This window comes from Watersipora subatra, chromosome 6 (assembly GCF_963576615.1).
Source record: "Watersipora subatra chromosome 6, tzWatSuba1.1, whole genome shotgun sequence".
Lineage (NCBI taxonomy): Eukaryota > Metazoa > Bryozoa > Gymnolaemata > Cheilostomatida > Watersiporidae > Watersipora > Watersipora subatra.
This window is the reverse complement of record NC_088713.1, coordinates 16,659,485-16,678,422: the sequence shown is the minus strand read 5'-3', so window position 1 is coordinate 16,678,422 and position 18,938 is coordinate 16,659,485. Positions and strand designations below refer to the sequence as shown.

Genomic DNA, 18,938 nt, shown 5'->3' with positions numbered 1-18,938 from the left:
CTGGTTTTTTCCAATAATCTAATCAGAGCACAAGTTTAATTCGTTTTAATCTGTAGTTCCTCTAGATAATCTGTGTTTGGAACAAAGTACAAGCTTTTTATTTGACCACATTGACTTGTAATTTTTACATTTATATTATATCCAAAGACATTGTCTTTAAAATAAGTACCCATTACATAACTTTATTTGCTAGATTTTCAAAGATATTATTTTATTGAAAGTTTTCGCTCATATTTCAAAAATCAAACAACATAGAGTGTACTTATAAATAGAGTCCTATTGATCTTACTTCAACTGAAGACTTTAATATTGATGAACATTTCGTTTCAAAATGACGTTCATAAGCATGTATATCATTTTCATATATCGATTTTTACTGTTAAAACTACTTGACAACACGTCGGGTGTCTCTGAATTCACCAATCCTACACTCTTAGGTAATTAGCTGTATTTATTGCAAAGCCGGCTTTGCTTTACTTTGGTTTGTATTCTCATTTACGAAATAAGTCAAAATTAGTTCAATTTAGTTGGATGTCAAAGAATAATGACCCTGACGTGACTTGAACACGCAACCTTCTGATCTGGAGTCAGACGCGCTACCAATTGCGCCACAGAATCAAGATACAGGTGAATTAGCCAGATGACGGAACGAAATATATTCCACTTTTAGTCATGAAAATAAAAACACAAAAGAATGGACTACATTTGGGTTAAGATAAAGAATTAATTATAATACTTGACTTAAGAGATGCTTTTATTATAGCTGATATTTGTGTCCAAATAGGTAAATGACTACTATTATAGGTCTGAACTCTTATACAAAATGTGAATAGAGCTACACGTTTGTAGAGAGCATTGAGTGAAGTTTTGTGAACATAAACTTTCAGGTATAATAATTTAAAATATTAATGATTATTCATCGCTTTGATTTCTCACATGTATGATTGCCATAGATGGACTTCATTTTGTTTATGGTTCAATTTGTTCTAAACAGCACTGTCTGGTGTAAATAAAGTTGATATCTAATTGTCTATCTATCTACACAAAATATAAACCTATCAATGATGTTCGTTAGCATCTCTTAATACTCTAAAATATCCTTGAAGTACCTATGTGTATGTATGTGTATATGGATATGTATGTGTATCCTTGAAGTATATATATACACCATTGATGAATGTATGGGTATGTATGTATATCCTTGATGTATGTATATGTATGCATATCGTTGATGTATTTATAGGTATGTATATCTTTGATGTATATGGATGTAAATCCTTAATGTCTTTGTGTAAGTGTATGCATATTGTTGATGAATCTATACACATGTATATGTAGCTTTAGTTTATAGTTGTAAATGTATGTATATGTGTGATGTATTTTTGTATAAGTATATAATGTATATCCTTGATGTATTTATGTATATGTACATCGGTATATTATTGATGATGATGAACAGATCTGGGATGTTTTGAATCTTCAAGAGTTCACATTAGTGAAGACTTCAGTAAAGACTATAGCTACAATTCAAACATAATCTGACACTCTTAAACTTCCTAAAATTAAATGTTGGATCTCTGTTTAATTCAAGCAAGTGGCTTTAAGGCTCTGTGCTTGACATTTTATCTCGTAACTTTGGTCTGTATAAATACTTTGGTTTTTTCCAATAATCTAATCAGAGCACAAGTTTAATTCGTTTTAATCTGTAGTTCCTCTAGATATTCTGTGTTTTGAACAGAGTACAAGCTTTTTATGTGACCACATTGACTTGTAATTTTTACATTCATATTATATCCAAAGACATTGTATTTAAAATAAGTACCCATTACATAACTTTATTTGCTAGATTTTCAAAGATATTATTTTATTGAAAGTTTTCTCTCATAATTAAAGATAAAACGGCGTATAGTGTACTTATAAATAGAGTCCTACTTATCTCACTTCAACTGAAGATTTTAATATTGATGGACATTTCGTTTCAAAATGACGTTCATAAACATGTATACTATTTTTATGTATCGATTTTTACTGCTAAAAATTTTTGACATTGAGTCGGGTGTTTTTGATTTCACCAACCCTACACCCTCAGGTCATTAGCTGTATCTATTGCAAAGCCGGCTTTGCTTTACTTTGGTTTGTATTCTCATTTACGAAATAAGTCCCAATTAGTTCAATTTAGTTGGATGTCAAAAAAAATGACCCTGACGTGACTTGAACACGCAACCTTCTGATCTGGAGTCAGACGCGCTACCAATTGCGCCACAGAGTCAAGATACAGGTGAATTAGCCAGATGACGGAACGAAATATATTCCACTTTTAGTCATAAAAATAAAAACACAAAAGAATGGACTACATTTGGGTTAAGATAAAGACAGAATTATAATACTTGACTTAAGAGATGCTTTTATTATAGCTGATATTTGTGTCCAAATAGGTAAATGACTACTATTATAGGTGTGAACTTTTACACAAAATGTGAATAGAGCTACACGTTTGTAGAGAGTTGAGTGAAGTTTTGTGAACATAAACTTTCAGGTATAATAAATTAAAACATTGATGATTATTCATCGCTTTATTTTCTCACAAGTATGATTGCCATAGATGGACTTCATTTTGTTTATGGTTCATTTTGTTCTAAACAGCACTGTCTGGTGTAAATAAAGTTGATATCTAATTGTCTATCTATCTACACAAAATATAAACCTATCAATAATGTTTGTTAGCATCTCTTAATACTCTCAAATATCCTTGAAGTACCTATGTGTATGTATATGTATATGGATACGTATGTGTATCCCTGAAGTATATATTTATACCATTGATGTATGTATGGGTATGTATGTATATCCTTGATGTATGTATATGTATGCATATCATTGATGTATTTATAGGTATGTATATCTTTGATGTATATGGATGTAAATCCTTAATGTCTTTGTGTAAGTGTATGCATATTGTTGATGAATCTATACACATGTATATGTAGCTTTAGTTTATATTGTGAAATGGATGTATATGTGTGATGTATTTTTGTATAAGTATATAATGTATATCCTTGATGTATTTATGTATATGTACATCGGTATATTATTGATGATGATGAACAGATCTGCGATGTTTTGAATCTTCAAGAGTTCACATTAGTGAAGACTTCAGTAAAGACTATAGCTACAATTCAAACATAATCTGACACTCTTAAACTTCCTAAAATTAAATGTTGGATCTCTGTTTAATTCAAGCAAGTGGCTTTAAAGCTCTGTGCTTGACATTTTATCTCGTAACTTTGGTCTGTATAAATACTCTGGTTTTTTCCAATAATCTAATCAGAGCACAAGTTTAATTCGTTTTAATCTGTAGTTCCTCTAGATAATCTGTGTTTGGAACAAAGTACAAGCTTTTTATGTGACCACATTGACTTGTAATTTTTACATTTATATTATATCCAAAGACATTGTCTTTAAAATAAGTATTCATTACATAACTTTATTTGCTAGATTTTCAAAGATATTATTTTATTGAAAGTTTTCTCTCATATTTTAAAAATCAAACAACATAGAGTGTACTTATAAATAGAGTCCTATTGATCTTACTTCAACTGAAGACTTTAATATTGATGAACATTTCGTTTCAAAATGACGTTCATAAACATGTATATCATTTTCATATATCGATTTTTACTGTTAAAACTACTTGACAACACGTCGGGTGTCTCTGAATTCACCAATCCTACACTCTCAGGTAATTAGCTGTATTTATTGCAAACCCGGCTTTGCTTTACTTTTGTTTGTATTCTCATTTACGAAATAAGTCCAAATTAGTTCAATTTAGTTGGATGTCAAAAAAAAATGACTCTGACGTGAGTTGAACACGCAACCTTCTGATCTGGAGTCAGACGCGCTACCGATTGCGCCACAGAGTCAAGATACAGGTGAATTAGCCAGATGACGGAACGAAATATATTCCACTTTTAGTCATGAAAATAAAAACACAAAAGAATGGACTACATTTGGGTTAAGATAAAGACAGAATTATAATACTTGACTTAAGAGATGCTTTTATTATAGCTGATATTTGTGTCCAAATAGGTAAATGACTACTATTATAGGTGTGAACTTTTACACAAAATGTGAATAGAGCTACACGTTTGTAGAGAGTTGAGTGAAGTTTTGTGAACATAAACTTTCAGGTATAATAAATTAAAATATTGATGATTATTCATCGCTTTATTTTCTCACAAGTATGATTGCCATAGATGGACTTCATTTTGTTTATGGTTCAATTTGTTCTAAACAGCACTGTCTGGTGTAAATAAAGTGTATATCTAATTGTATATCTATCTACACCAAAAAATAAACCTATCAATAATGTTCGTTAGCATCTCTTAATACTCTAAAATATCCTTGAAGTACCTATGTGTATGTATATGTATATGGATACGTATGTGTATCCCTGAAGTATATATATATACCATTCATGTATGTATGGGTATGTATGTATATCCTTCATGTATGTATATGTATGCATATCGTTGATGTATTTATAGGTATGTATATCTTTGATGTATATGGATGTAAATCCTTAATGTCTTTGTGTAAGTGTATGCATATTGTTGATGAATCTATACACATGTATATGTAGCTTTAGTTTATAGTTGTAAATGTATGTCTATGTGTGATGTATTTTTGTATAAGTATATAATGTATATCCTTGATGTATTTATGTATATGTACACCGGTATATTATTGATGATGATGAACAGATCTGGGATGTTTTGAATCTTCAAGAGTTCACATTAATGAATACTTTAGTAAAGACTATAGCTACAATTCAACCGTAATCTGACACTCTTAAACTTCCTAAAATTAAATGTTGGCTCGCTGTTTAATTCAAGCAAGTGGCTTTAAGGCTCTGTGCATGACATTTTATCTCGTAACTTTGGTCTGTATAAATACTTTGGTTTTTTCCAATAATCTAATCAGAGCACAAGTTTAATTCGTTTTAATCTGTAGTTCCTCTAGATATTCTGTGTTTGGAACAAAGTACAAGCTTTTTATGTGACCACATTGACTTGTAATTTTTACATTTATATTATATTTAAAGACATTGTATTTAAAATAATTACCCATTACATAACTTTATTTGCTAGATTTTCAAAGATATTATTTTATTGAAAGTTTTCTCTCATATTTTAAAAATCAAACAACATAGAGTGTACTTATAAATAGAGTCCTATTGATCTTACTTCAACTGAAGACTTTAATATTGATGGACATTTCGTTTCAAAATGACGTTCATAAACATGTATATCATTTTCATATATCGATTTTTACTGTTAAAACTACTTGACAACACGTCGGGTGTCTCTGAATTCACCAATCCTACACTCTCAGGTAATTAGCTGTATTTATTGCAAAGCCGGCTTTGCTTTACTTTGGTTTGTATTCTCATTTACGAAATAAGTCAAAATCTGTTCAATTTAGTTGGATGTCAAAAAATAATGACCCTGATGTGACTTGAACACGCAACCTTCTGATCTGGAGTCAGACGCGCTACCAATTGCGCCACAGAATCAAGATACAGGTGAATTAGCCAGATGACGGAACGAAATATATTCCACTTTTAGTCATAAAAATAAAAACACAAAAGAATGGACTACATTTGGGTTAAGATAAAGATAGAAATATAACACTTGACTTAAGAGATGCTTTTATTATAGCTGATATTTGTGTCCAAATAAGTAAATGACTACTATTATAGGTGTGAACTCTTACACAAAATGTGAATAGAGCTACACGTTTGTAGAGAGTGTTGAGTGAAGTTTTGTGAACATAAATTTTCAGGTATAATAATTTAAAATATTAATGATTATTCATCGCTTTGATTTCTCACATGTATGATTGCCATAGATGGACTTCACTTTGTTTATGGTTCAATTTGTTCTAAACAGCACTGTCTGGTGTAAATAAAGTTGATATCTAATTGTCTATCTATCTACACAAAATATAAACCTATCAATGATGTTCGTTAGCATCTCTTAATACTCTCAAATATCCTTGAAGTACCTATGTGTATGTATGTGTATATGGATACGTATGTGTATCCCTGAAGTATATATATATACCATTGATGTATGTATGGGTATGTATGTATATCCTTGATGTATGTATATGTATGCATATCGTTGATGTATTTATAGGTATGTATATCTTTGATGTATATGGATGTAAATCCTTAATGTCTTTGTGTAAGTGTATGCATATTGTTGATGAATCTATACACATGTATATGTAGCTTTAGTTTATAGTTGTAAATGTATGTATATGTGTGATGTATTTTTGTATAAGTATATAATGTATATCCTTGATGTATTTATGTATATGTACACCGGTATATTATTGATGATGATGAACAGATCTGGGATGTTTTGAATCTTCAAGAGTTCACATTAATGAATACTTTAGTAAAGACTATAGCTACAATTCAACCGTAATCTGACACTCTTAAACTTCCTAAAATTAAATGTTGGCTCGCTGTTTAATTCAAGCAAGTGGCTTTAAAGCTCTGTGCATGACATTTTATCTCGTAACTTTGGTCTGTATAAATACTCTGGTTTTTTCCAATAATCTAATCAGAGCACAAGTTTAATTCGTTTTAATCTGTAGTTCCTCTAGATAATCTGTGTTTGGAACAAAGTACAAGCTTTTTATGTCACCACATTGACTTGTAATTTTTACATTTATATTATATCCAAAGACATTGTCTTTAAAATAAGTACCCATTACATAACTTTATTTGCTAGATTTTCAAAGATATTATTTTATTGAAAGTTTTCTCTCATATTTTAAAAATCAAACAACATAGAGTGTACTTATAAATAGAGTCCTATTGATCTTACTTCAACTGAAGACTTTAATATTGATGAACATTTCGTTTCAAAATGATGTTCATAAGCATGTATATCATTTTCATATATCGATTTTCACTGTTAAAACTACTTGACAACACGTCGGGTGTCTCTGAATTCACCAATCCTACACTCTCAGGTAATTAGCTGTATTTATTGCAAAGCCGGCTTTGCTTTACTTTGGTTTGTATTCTCATTTACGAAATAAGTCAATATTAGTTCAATTTAGTTGGATGTCAAAAAATAATGACCCTGACATGACTTGAACACACAACCTTCTGATCTGGAGTCAGACGCGCTACCAATTGCGCCACAGAATCAAGATGCAGGTGAATTAGCCAGATGACGGAACGAAATATATTCCACTTTTAGTCATAAAAATAAAAACACAAAAGAATGGACTACATTTGGGTTAAGATAAAGACAGAATTATAATACTTGACTTAAGAGATGCTTTTATTATAGCTGATATTTGTGTCCAAATAGGTAAATGACTACTATTATAGGTGTGAACTCTTATACAAAATGTGAATAGAGCTACACGTTTGTAGAGAGCATTGAGTGAAGTTTTGTGAACATAAACTTTCAGGTATAATAAATTAAAATATTAATGATTATTCATCGCTTTGATTTCTCACATGTATGATTGCCATAGATGGACTTCACTTTGTTTATGGTTCAATTTGTTCTAAACAGCACTGTCTGGTGTAAATAAAGTTGATATCTAATTGTCTATCTATCTACACAAAATATAAACCTATCAATGATGTTCGTTAGCATCTCTTAATACTCTCAAATATCCTTGAAGTACCTATGTGTATGTATATGTATATGGATACGTATGTGTATCCCTGAAGTATATATATATACCATTCATGTATGTATGGGTATGTATGTATATCCTTGATGTATGTATATGTATGCATATCGTTGATGTATTTATAGGTATGTATATCTTTGATGTATATGGATGTAAATCCTTAATGTCTTTGTGTAAGTGTATGCATATTGTTGATGAATCTATACACATGTATATGTAGCTTTAGTTTATATTGTGAAATGGATGTATATGTGTGATGTATTTTTGTATAAGTATATAATGTATATCCTTGATGTATTTATGTATATGTACATCGGTATATTATTGATGATGATGAACAGATCTGGGATGTTTTGAATCTTCAAGAGTTCACATTAGTGAAGACTTCAGTAAAGACTATAGCTACAATTCAAACATAATCTGACACTCTTAAACTTCCTAAAATTAAATGTTGGATCTCTGTTTAATTCAAGCAAGTGGCTTTAAGGCTCTGTGCATGACATTTTATCTCGTAACTTTGGTCTGTATAAATACTCTGGTTTTTTCCAATAATCTAATCAGAGCACAAGTTTAATTCGTTTTAATCTGTAGTTCCTCTAGATATTCTGTGTTTTGAACAAAGTACAAGCTTTTTATGTGACCACATTGACTTGTAATTTTTACATTTATATTATATCCAAAGACATTGTTTTTAAAATAAGTACCATTACATAACTTTATTTGCTGGAGTTTCAAAGATATTATTTTATTGAAAGTTTTCTTTCATAATTAAAGATAAAACGGCGTATAGTGTACTTATAAATAGTGTCCTACTTATCTCACTTCAACTGAAGACTTTAATATTGATGGACATTTCGTTTCAAAATGACGTTCATAAACATGTATACCATTTTTATGTATCGATTTTCACTGTTAAAAATTTTTGACAAGGAGTCGGGTGTCTTTGATTTCACCAACCCTACACCCTCAGGTAATTAGCTGTATCTATTGCAAAGCCGGCTTTGCTTTACTTTGGTTTGTATTCTCATTTACGAAATAAGTCAAAATTAGTTCAATTTAGTTGGATGTCAAAAAACTAATGACCCTGACGTGACTTGAACACGCAACCTTCTGATCTGGAGTCAGACGCGCTACCAATTGCGCCACAGAATCAAGATACAGGTGAATTAGCCAGATGACGGAACGAAATATATTCCACTTTTAGTCATAAAAATAAAAACACAAAAGAATGGACTACATTTGGGTTAAGATAAAGATAGAAATATAACACTTGACTTAAGAGATGCTTTTATTATAGCTGATATTTGTGTCCAAATAGGTAAATGACTACTATTATAGGTGTGAACTCTTACACAAAATGTGAATAGAGCTACACGTTTGTAGAGAGTGTTGAGTGAAGTTTTGTGAACATAAATTTTCAGGTATAATAATTTAAAATATTAATGATTATTCATCGCTTTATTTTCTCACATGTATGATTGCCATAGATGGACTTCATTTTGTTTATGGTTCAATTTGTTCTAAACAGCACTGTCTGGTGTAAATAAAGTTGATATCTAATTGTCTATCTATCTACACAAAATATAAACCTATCAATGATGTTCGTTAGCATCTCTTAATACTCTCAAATATCCTTGAAGTACCTATGTGTATGTATGTGTATATGGATACGTATGTGTATCCCTGAAGTATATATATATACCATTGATGTATGTATGGGTATGTATGTATATCCTTGATGTATGTATATGTATGCATATCGTTGATGTATTTATAGGTATGTATATCTTTGATGTATATGGATGTAAATCCTTAATGTCTTTGTGTAAGTGTATGCATATTGTTGATGAATCTATACACATGTATATGTAGCTTTAGTTTATAGTTGTAAATGTATGTATATGTGTGATGTATTTTTGTATAAGTATATAATGTATATCCTTGATGTATTTATGTATATGTACACCGGTATATTATTGATGATGATGAACAGATCTGGGATGTTTTGAATCTTCAAGAGTTCACATTAATGAATACTTTAGTAAAGACTATAGCTACAATTCAACCGTAATCTGACACTCTTAAACTTCCTAAAATTAAATGTTGGCTCGCTGTTTAATTCAAGCAAGTGGCTTTAAAGCTCTGTGCTTGACATTTTATCTCGTAACTTTGGTCTGTATAAATACTCTGGTTTTTTCCAATAATCTAATCAGAGCACAAGTTTAATTCATTTTAATCTGTAGTTCCTCTAGATAATCTGTGTTTGGAACAAAGTACAAGCTTTTTATGTGACCACATTGACTTGTAATTTTTACATTTATATTATATCCAAAGACATTGTCTTTAAAATAAGTACCCATTACATAACTTTATTTGCTAGATTTTCAAAGATATTATTTTATTGAAAGTTTTCTCTCATATTTTAAAAATCAAACAACATAGAGTGTACTTATAAATAGAGTCCTATTGATCTTACTTCAACTGAAGACTTTAATATTGATGAACATTTCGTTTCAAAATGATGTTCATAAGCATGTATATCATTTTCATATATCGATTTTCACTGTTAAAACTACTTGACAACACGTCGGGTGTCTCTGAATTCACCAATCCTACACTCTCAGGTAATTAGCTGTATTTATTGCAAACCCGGCTTTGCTTTACTTTGGTTTGTATTCTCATTTACGAAATAAGTCAATATTAGTTCAATTTAGTTGGATGTCAAAAAATAATGACCCTGACGTGACTTGAACACGCAACCTTCTGATCTGGAGTCAGACGCGCTACCAATTGCGCCACAGAATCAAGATGCAGATGAATTAGCCAGATGACGGAACGAAATATATTCCACTTTTAGTCATAAAAATAAAAACACAAAAGAATGGACTACATTTGGGTTAAGATAAAGACAGAATTATAATACTTGACTTAAGAGATGCTTTTATTATAGCTGATATTTGTGTCCAAATAGGTAAATGACTACTATTATAGGTGTGAACTCTTATACAAAATGTGAATAGAGCTACACGTTTGTAGAGAGCATTGAGTGAAGTTTTGTGAACATAAACTTTCAGGTATAATAAATTAAAATATTAATGATTATTCATCGCTTTGATTTCTCACATGTATGATTGCCATAGATGGACTTCACTTTGTTTATGGTTCAATTTGTTCTAAACAGCACTGTCTGGTGTAAATAAAGTTGATATCTAATTGTCTATCTATCTACACAAAATATAAACCTATCAATGATGTTCGTTAGCATCTCTTAATACTCTCAAATATCTTGATTCTGTGGTGCAATTGGTAGCGCGTCTAACTCCAGATCAGAAGGTTGCGTGTTCAAGTCACGTCAGGGTCATTATTTTTTGACATCCAACTAAATTGAACTAATATTGACTTATTTCGTAAATGAGAATACAAACCAAAGTAAAGCAAAGCCGGGTTTGCAATAAATACTATACAATACTATATTTTGTATATACTTATACAAAAATACATCACACATATACATCCATTTCACAATATAAACTAAAGCTACATATACATGTGTATAGATTCATCAACCAGAGATTCAATCATAGCCAGATGACGGAACGAAATATATTCCACTTTTAGTCATAAAAATAAAAACACAAAAGAATGGACTACATTTGGGTTAAGATAAAGACAGAATTATAATACTTGACTTAAGAGATGCTTTTATTATAGCTGATATTTGTGTCCAAATAGGTAAATGACTACTATTATAGGTGTGAACTCTTATACAAAATGTGAATAGAGCTACACGTTTGTAGAGAGCATTGAGTGAAGTTTTGTGAACATAAACTTTTGTGGAACGAAATATATTCCACTTTTAGTCATAAAAATAAAAACACAAAAGAATGGACTACATTTGGGTTAAGATAAAGACAGAATTATAATACTTGACTTAAGAGATGCTTTTATTATAGCTGATATTTGTGTCCAAATAGGTAAATGACTACTATTATAGGTGTGAACTCTTATACAAAATGTGAATAGAGCTACACGTTTGTAGAGAGCATTGAGTGAAGTTTTGTGAACATAAACTTTCAGGTATAATAAATTAAAATATTAATGATTATTCATCGCTTTGATTTCTCACATGTATGATTGCCATAGATGGACTTCACTTTGTTTATGGTTCAATTTGTTCTAAACAGCACTGTCTGGTGTAAATAAAGTTGATATCTAATTGTCTATCTATCTACACAAAATATAAACCTATCAATGATGTTCGTTAGCATCTCTTAATACTCTCAAATATCCTTGAAGTACCTATGTGTATGTATATGTATATGGATACGTATGTGTATCTGAATAAATATAAAGCTTTAGTAAAGTTTATATCTTTGATGTATATGGATGTAAATCCTTAATGTCTTTGTGTAAGTGTATGCATATTGTTGATGAATCTATACACATGTATATGTAGCTTTAGTTTATATTGTGAAATGGATGTATATGTGTGATGTATTTTTGTATAAGTATATACAAAATATAGTATTGTATAGTATTTATTGCAAACCCGGCTTTGCTTTACTTTGGTTTGTATTCTCATTTACGAAATAAGTCAATATTAGTTCAATTTAGTTGGATGTCAAAAAATAATGACCCTGACGTGACTTGAACACGCAACCTTCTGATCTGGAGTCAGACGCGCTACCAATTGCGCCACAGAATGACGGAACTGGCTAATTGGCGCTACCAATTGCGCCAATTAGCCAGATGACGGAACGAAATATATTCCACTTTTAGTCATAAAAATAAAAACACAAAAGAATGGACTACATTTGGGTTAAGATAAAGACAGAATTATAATACTTGACTTAAGAGATGCTTTTATTATAGCTGATATTTGTGTCCAAATAGGTAAATGACTACTATTATAGGTGTGAACTCTTATACAAAATGTGAATAGAGCTACACGTTTGTAGAGAGCATTGAGTGAAGTTTTGTGAACATAAACTTTCAGGTATAATAAATTAAAATATTAATGATTATTCATCGCTTTGATTTCTCACATGTATGATTGCCATAGATGGACTTCACTTTGTTTATGGTTCAATTTGTTCTAAACAGCACTGTCTGGTGTAAATAAAGTTGATATCTAATTGTCTATCTATCTACACAAAATATAAACCTATCAATGATGTTCGTTAGCATCTCTTAATACTCTCAAATATCCTTGAAGTACCTATGTGTATGTATATGTATATGGATACGTATGTGTATCCCTGAAGTATATATATATATACCATTCATGTATGTATGGGTATGTATGTATATCCTTGATGTATGTATATGTATGCATATCGTTGATGTATTTATAGGTATGTATATCTTTGATGTATATGGATGTAAATCCTTAATGTCTTTGTGTAAGTGTATGCATATTGTTGATGAATCTATACACATGTATATGTAGCTTTAGTTTATATTGTGAAATGGATGTATATGTGTGATGTATTTTTGTATAAGTATATACAAAATATAGTATTGTATAGGATTTATTGCAAACCCGGCTTTGCTTTACTTTGGTTTGTATTCTCATTTACGAAATAAGTCAATATTAGTTCAATTTAGTTGGATGTCAAAAAATAATGACCCTGACGTGACTTGAACACGCAACCTTCTGATCTGGAGTCAGACGCGCTACCAATTGCGCCACAGAATCAAAAGAATGATGACGGAACGAAATATATTCCACTTTTAGTCATAAAAATAAAAACACAAAAGAATGGACTACATTTGGGTTAAGATAAAGACAGAATTATAATACTTGACTTAAGAGATGCTTTTATTATAGCTGATATTTGTGTCCAAATAGGTAAATGACTACTATTATAGGTGTGAACTCTTATACAAAATGTGAATAGAGCTACACGTTTGTAGAGAGCATTGAGTGAAGTTTTGTGAACATAAACTTTCAGGTATAATAAATTAAAATATTAATGATTATTCATCGCTTTGATTTCTCACATGTATGATTGCCATAGATGGACTTCACTTTGTTTATGGTTCAATTTGTTCTAAACAGCACTGTCTGGTGTAAATAAAGTTGATATCTAATTGTCTATCTATCTACACAAAATATAAACCTATCAATGATGTTCGTTAGCATCTCTTAATACTCTCAAATATCCTTGAAGTACCTATGTGTATGTATATGTATATGGATACGTATGTGTATCTAAATAAATATAAAGCTTTAGTAAAGTTTATATCTTTGATGTATATGGATGTAAGTATATACAAAATATAGTATTGTATAGTATTTATTGCAAAGCCGGCTTTGCTTTACTTTGGTTTGTATTCTCATTTACGAAATAAGTCAATATTAGTTCAATTTAGTTGGATGTCAAAAAATAATGACCCTGACGTGACTTGAACACGCAACCTTCTGATCTGGAGTCAGACGCGCTACCAATTGCGCCACAGAATGACGGAACTGGCTAATTGGCGCTACCAATTGCGCCAATTAGCCAGATGACGGAACGAAATATATTCCACTTTTAGTCATAAAAATAAAAACACAAAAGAATGGACTACATTTGGGTTAAGATAAAGACAGAATTATAATACTTGACTTAAGAGATGCTTTTATCATAGCTGATATTTGTGTCCAAATAGGTAAATGACTACTATTATAGGTCTGAACTCTTATACAAAATGTGAATAGAGCTACACGTTTGTAGAGAGCATTGAGTGAAGTTTTGTGAACATAAACTTTCAGGTATAATAAATTAAAATATTAATGATTATTCATCGCTTTGATTTCTCACATGTATGATTGCCATAGATGGACTTCACTTTGTTTATGGTTCAATTTGTTTTAAACAGCACTGTCTGGTGTAAATAAAGTTGATATCTAATTGTCTATCTATCTACACAAAATATAAACCTATCAATGATGTTCGTTAGCATCTCTTAATACTCTCAAATATCCTTGAAGTACCTATGTGTATGTATATGTATATGGATACGTATGTGTATCCCTGAAGTATATATATATATACCATTCATGTATGTATGGGTATGTATGTATATCCTTGATGTATGTATATGTATGCATATCGTTGATGTATTTATAGGTATGTATATCTTTGATGTATATGGATGTAAATCCTTAATGTCTTTGTGTAAGTGTATGCATATTGTTGATGAATCTATACACATGTATATGTAGCTTTAGTTTATATTGTGAAATGGATGTATATGTGTGATGTATTTTTGTATAAGTATATAATGTATATCCTTGATGTATTTATGTATATGTACATCGGTATATTATTGATGATGATGAACAGATCTGGGATGTTTTGAATCTTCAAGAGTTCACATTAGTGAAGACTTCAGTAAAGACTATAGCTACAATTCAACCGTAATCTGACACTCTTAAACTTCCTAAAATTAAATGTTGGCTCGCTGTTTAATTCAAGCAAGTGGCTTTAAAGCTCTGTGCTTGACATTTTATCTCGTAACTTTGGTCTGTATAAATACTCTGGTTTTTTCCAATAATCTAATCAGAGCACAAGTTTAATTCGTTTTAATCTGTAGTTCCTCTAGATAATCTGTGTTTGGAACAAAGTACAAGCTTTTTATGTCACCACATTGACTTGTAATTTTTACATTTATATTATATCCAAAGACATTGTCTTTAAAATAAGTACCCATTACATAACTTTATTTGCTAGATTTTCAAAGATATTATTTTATTGAAAGTTTTCTCTCATATTTTAAAAATCAAACAACATAGAGTGTACTTATAAATAGAGTCCTATTGATCTTACTTCAACTGAAGACTTTAATATTGATGAACATTTCGTTTCAAAATGATGTTCATAAGCATGTATATCATTTTCATATATCGATTTTCACTGTTAAAACTACTTGACAACACGTCGGGTGTCTCTGAATTCACCAATCCTACACTCTCAGGTAATTAGCTGTATTTATTGCAAACCCGGCTTTGCTTTACTTTGGTTTGTATTCTCATTTACGAAATAATTCAATATTAGTTCAATTTAGTTGGATGTCAAAAAATAATGACCCTGACGTGACTTGAACACGCAACCTTCTGATCTGGAGTCAGACGCACTACCAATTGCGCCACAGAATCAAGATGCAGGTGAATTAGCCAGATGACGGAACGAAATATATTCCACTTTTAGTCATAAAAATAAAAACACAAAAGAATGGACTACATTTGGGTTAAGATAAAGACAGAATTATAATACTTGACTTAAGAGATGCTTTTATTATAGCTGATATTTGTGTCCAAATAGGTAAATGACTACTATTATAGGTGTGAACTCTTATACAAAATGTGAATAGAGCTACACGTTTGTAGAGAGCATTGAGTGAAGTTTTGTGAACATAAACTTTCAGGTATAATAAATTAAAACATTGATGATTATTCATCGCTTTATTTTCTCACAAGTATGATTGCCATAGATGGACTTCATTTTGTTTATGGTTCATTTTGTTCTAAACAGCACTGTCTGGTGTGAATAAAGTTGATATCTAATTGTCTATCTATCTACACAAAATATAAACCTATCAATAATGTTTGTTAGCATCTCTTAATACTCTCAAATATCCTTGAAGTACCTATGTGTATGTATATGTATATGGATACGTATGTGTATCCCTGAAGTATATATATATACCATTGATGTATGTATGGGTATGTATGTATATCCTTGATGTATGTATATGTATGCATATCGTTGATGTATTTATAGGTATGTATATCTTTGATGTATATGGATGTAAATCCTTAATGTCTTTGTGTAAGTGTATGCATATTGTTGATGAATCTATACACATGTATATGTAGCTTTAGTTTATATTGTGAAATGGATGTATATGTGTGATGTATTTTTGTATAAGTATATAATGTATATCCTTGATGTATTTATGTATATGTACATCGGTATATTATTGATGATGATGAACAGATCTGGGATGTTTTGAATCTTCAAGAGTTCACATTAGTGAAGACTTCAGTAAAGACTATAGCTACAATTCAAACATAATCTGACACTCTTAAACTTCCTAAAATTAAATGTTGGATCTCTGTTTAATTCAAGCAAGTGGCTTTAAGGCTCTGTGCATGACATTTTATCTCGTAACTTTGGTCTGTATAAATACTCTGGTTTTTTCCAATAATCTAATCAGAGCACAAGTTTAATTCGTTTTAATCTGTAGTTCCTCTAGATATTCTGTGTTTTGAACAAAGTACAAGCTTTTTATGTGACCACATTGACTTGTAATTTTTACATTCATATTATATCCAAAGACATTGTTTTTAAAATAAGTACCATTACATAACTTTATTTGCTAGAGTTTCAAAGATATTATTTTATTGAAAGTTTTCTTTCATAATTAAAGATAAAACGGCGTATAGTGTACTTATAAATAGTGTCCTACTTATCTCACTTCAACTGAAGACTTTAATATTGATGGACATTTCGTTTCAAAATGACGTTCATAAACATGTATACCATTTTTATGTATCGATTTTCACTGTTAAAAATTTTTGACAAGGAGTCGGGTGTCTTTGATTTCACCAACCCTACACCCTCAGGTAATTAGCTGTATCTATTGCAAAGCCGGCTTTGCTTTACTTTGGTTTGTATTCTCATTTACGAAATAAGTCAAAATTAGTTCAATTTAGTTGGATGTCAAAAAACTAATGACCCTGACGTGACATGAACACGCAACCTTCTGATCTGGAGTCAGACGCGCTACCAATTGCGCCACAGAATCAAGATGCAGGTGAATTAGCCAGATGACGGAACGAAATATATTCCACTTTTAGTCATAAAAATAAAAACACAAAAGAATGGACTACATTTGGGTTAAGATAAAGACAGAATTATAATACTTGACTTAAGAGATGCTTTTATTATAGCTGATATTTGTGTCCAAATAGGTAAATGACTACTATTATAGGTGTGAACTCTTATACAAAATGTGAATAGAGCTACACGTTTGTAGAGAGCATTGAGTGAAGTTTTGTGAACATAAACTTTCAGGTATAATAAATTAAAATATTAATGATTATTCATCGCTTTGATTTCTCACATGTATGATTGCCATAGATGGACTTCACTTTGTTTATGGTTCAATTTGTTCTAAACAGCACTGTCTGGTGTAAATAAAGTTGATATCTAATTGTCTATCTATCTACACAAAATATAAACCTATCAATGATGTTCGTTAGCATCTCTTAATACTCTCAAATATCCTTGAAGTACCTATGTGTATGTATGTGTATATGGATACGTATGTGTATCCCTGAAGTATATATATATACCATTGATGTATGTATGGGTATGTATGTATATCCTTGATGTATGTATATGTATGCATATCGTTGATGTATTTATAGGTATGTATATCTTTGATGTATATGGATGTAAATCCTTAATGTCTTTGTGTAAGTGTATGCATATTGTTGATGAATCTATACACATGTATATGTAACTTTAGTTTATAGTTGTAAATGTATGTATATGTGTGATGTATTTTTGTATAAGTATATAATGTATATCCTTGATGTATTTATGTATATGTACACCGGTATATTATTGATGATGATGAACAGATCTGGGATGTTTTGAATCTTCAAGAGTTCACATTAATGAATACTTTAGTAAAGACTATAGCTACAATTCAACCGTAATCTGACACTCTTAAACTTCCTAAAATTAAATGTTGGCTCGCTGTTTAATTCAAGCAAGTGGCTTTAAAGCTCTGTGCTTGACATTTTATCTCGTAACTTTGGTCTGTATAAATACTCTGGTTTTTTCCAATAATCTAATCAGAGCACAAGTTTAATTCGTTTTAATCTGTAGTTCCTCTAGATAATCTGTGTTTGGAACAAAGTACAAGCTTTTTATGTCACCACATTGACTTGTAATTTTTACATTTATATTATATCCAAAGACATTGTTTTTAAAATAAGTACCCATTACATAACTTTATTTGCTAGATTTTCAAAGATATTATTTTATTGAAAGTTTTCTCTCATATTTTAAAAATCAAACAACATAGAGTGTACTTATAAATAGTGTCCTATTGATCTTACTTCAACTGAAGACTTTAATATTGATGGACATTTCGTTTCAAAATGACGTTCATAAACATGTATATCATTTTCATATATCGATTTTTACTGTTAA

At 30.3% G+C, this 18,938-nt stretch overlaps 13 non-coding genes across 13 annotated transcripts; 1 reads left to right on the top strand and 12 right to left on the bottom strand.

The window, feature by feature from the left end:
- Positions 1-545: 545 nt before the first annotated feature.
- Trnaw-cca (transfer RNA tryptophan (anticodon CCA)) lies at positions 546-618 on the bottom strand. The gene has a single exon. It is a non-coding gene; the product is annotated as a tRNA-Trp (tRNA).
- A 1,578-nt stretch (positions 619-2,196) lies between these two features.
- On the bottom strand, positions 2,197-2,269 carry Trnaw-cca (transfer RNA tryptophan (anticodon CCA)). Its single transcript has one exon. It is a non-coding gene; the product is annotated as a tRNA-Trp (tRNA).
- Positions 2,270-3,847: 1,578 nt separating this feature from the next.
- Trnaw-cca (transfer RNA tryptophan (anticodon CCA)) lies at positions 3,848-3,920 on the bottom strand. The gene has a single exon. It is a non-coding gene; the product is annotated as a tRNA-Trp (tRNA).
- A 1,579-nt stretch (positions 3,921-5,499) lies between these two features.
- On the bottom strand, positions 5,500-5,572 carry Trnaw-cca (transfer RNA tryptophan (anticodon CCA)). Its single transcript has one exon. It is a non-coding gene; the product is annotated as a tRNA-Trp (tRNA).
- A 1,580-nt stretch (positions 5,573-7,152) lies between these two features.
- Trnaw-cca (transfer RNA tryptophan (anticodon CCA)) lies at positions 7,153-7,225 on the bottom strand. The gene has a single exon. It is a non-coding gene; the product is annotated as a tRNA-Trp (tRNA).
- Positions 7,226-8,804: 1,579 nt separating this feature from the next.
- Trnaw-cca (transfer RNA tryptophan (anticodon CCA)) lies at positions 8,805-8,877 on the bottom strand. Its single transcript has one exon. It is a non-coding gene; the product is annotated as a tRNA-Trp (tRNA).
- A 1,580-nt stretch (positions 8,878-10,457) lies between these two features.
- Positions 10,458-10,530, bottom strand: Trnaw-cca (transfer RNA tryptophan (anticodon CCA)). The gene has a single exon. It is a non-coding gene; the product is annotated as a tRNA-Trp (tRNA).
- A 483-nt stretch (positions 10,531-11,013) lies between these two features.
- Positions 11,014-11,086, top strand: Trnaw-cca (transfer RNA tryptophan (anticodon CCA)). The gene has a single exon. It is a non-coding gene; the product is annotated as a tRNA-Trp (tRNA).
- Positions 11,087-12,357: 1,271 nt separating this feature from the next.
- On the bottom strand, positions 12,358-12,430 carry Trnaw-cca (transfer RNA tryptophan (anticodon CCA)). Its single transcript has one exon. It is a non-coding gene; the product is annotated as a tRNA-Trp (tRNA).
- A 920-nt stretch (positions 12,431-13,350) lies between these two features.
- Trnaw-cca (transfer RNA tryptophan (anticodon CCA)) lies at positions 13,351-13,423 on the bottom strand. Its single transcript has one exon. It is a non-coding gene; the product is annotated as a tRNA-Trp (tRNA).
- A 695-nt stretch (positions 13,424-14,118) lies between these two features.
- On the bottom strand, positions 14,119-14,191 carry Trnaw-cca (transfer RNA tryptophan (anticodon CCA)). The gene has a single exon. It is a non-coding gene; the product is annotated as a tRNA-Trp (tRNA).
- Positions 14,192-15,795: 1,604 nt separating this feature from the next.
- Trnaw-cca (transfer RNA tryptophan (anticodon CCA)) lies at positions 15,796-15,868 on the bottom strand. Its single transcript has one exon. It is a non-coding gene; the product is annotated as a tRNA-Trp (tRNA).
- A 1,579-nt stretch (positions 15,869-17,447) lies between these two features.
- Trnaw-cca (transfer RNA tryptophan (anticodon CCA)) lies at positions 17,448-17,520 on the bottom strand. The gene has a single exon. It is a non-coding gene; the product is annotated as a tRNA-Trp (tRNA).
- Positions 17,521-18,938: the final 1,418 nt, after the last annotated feature.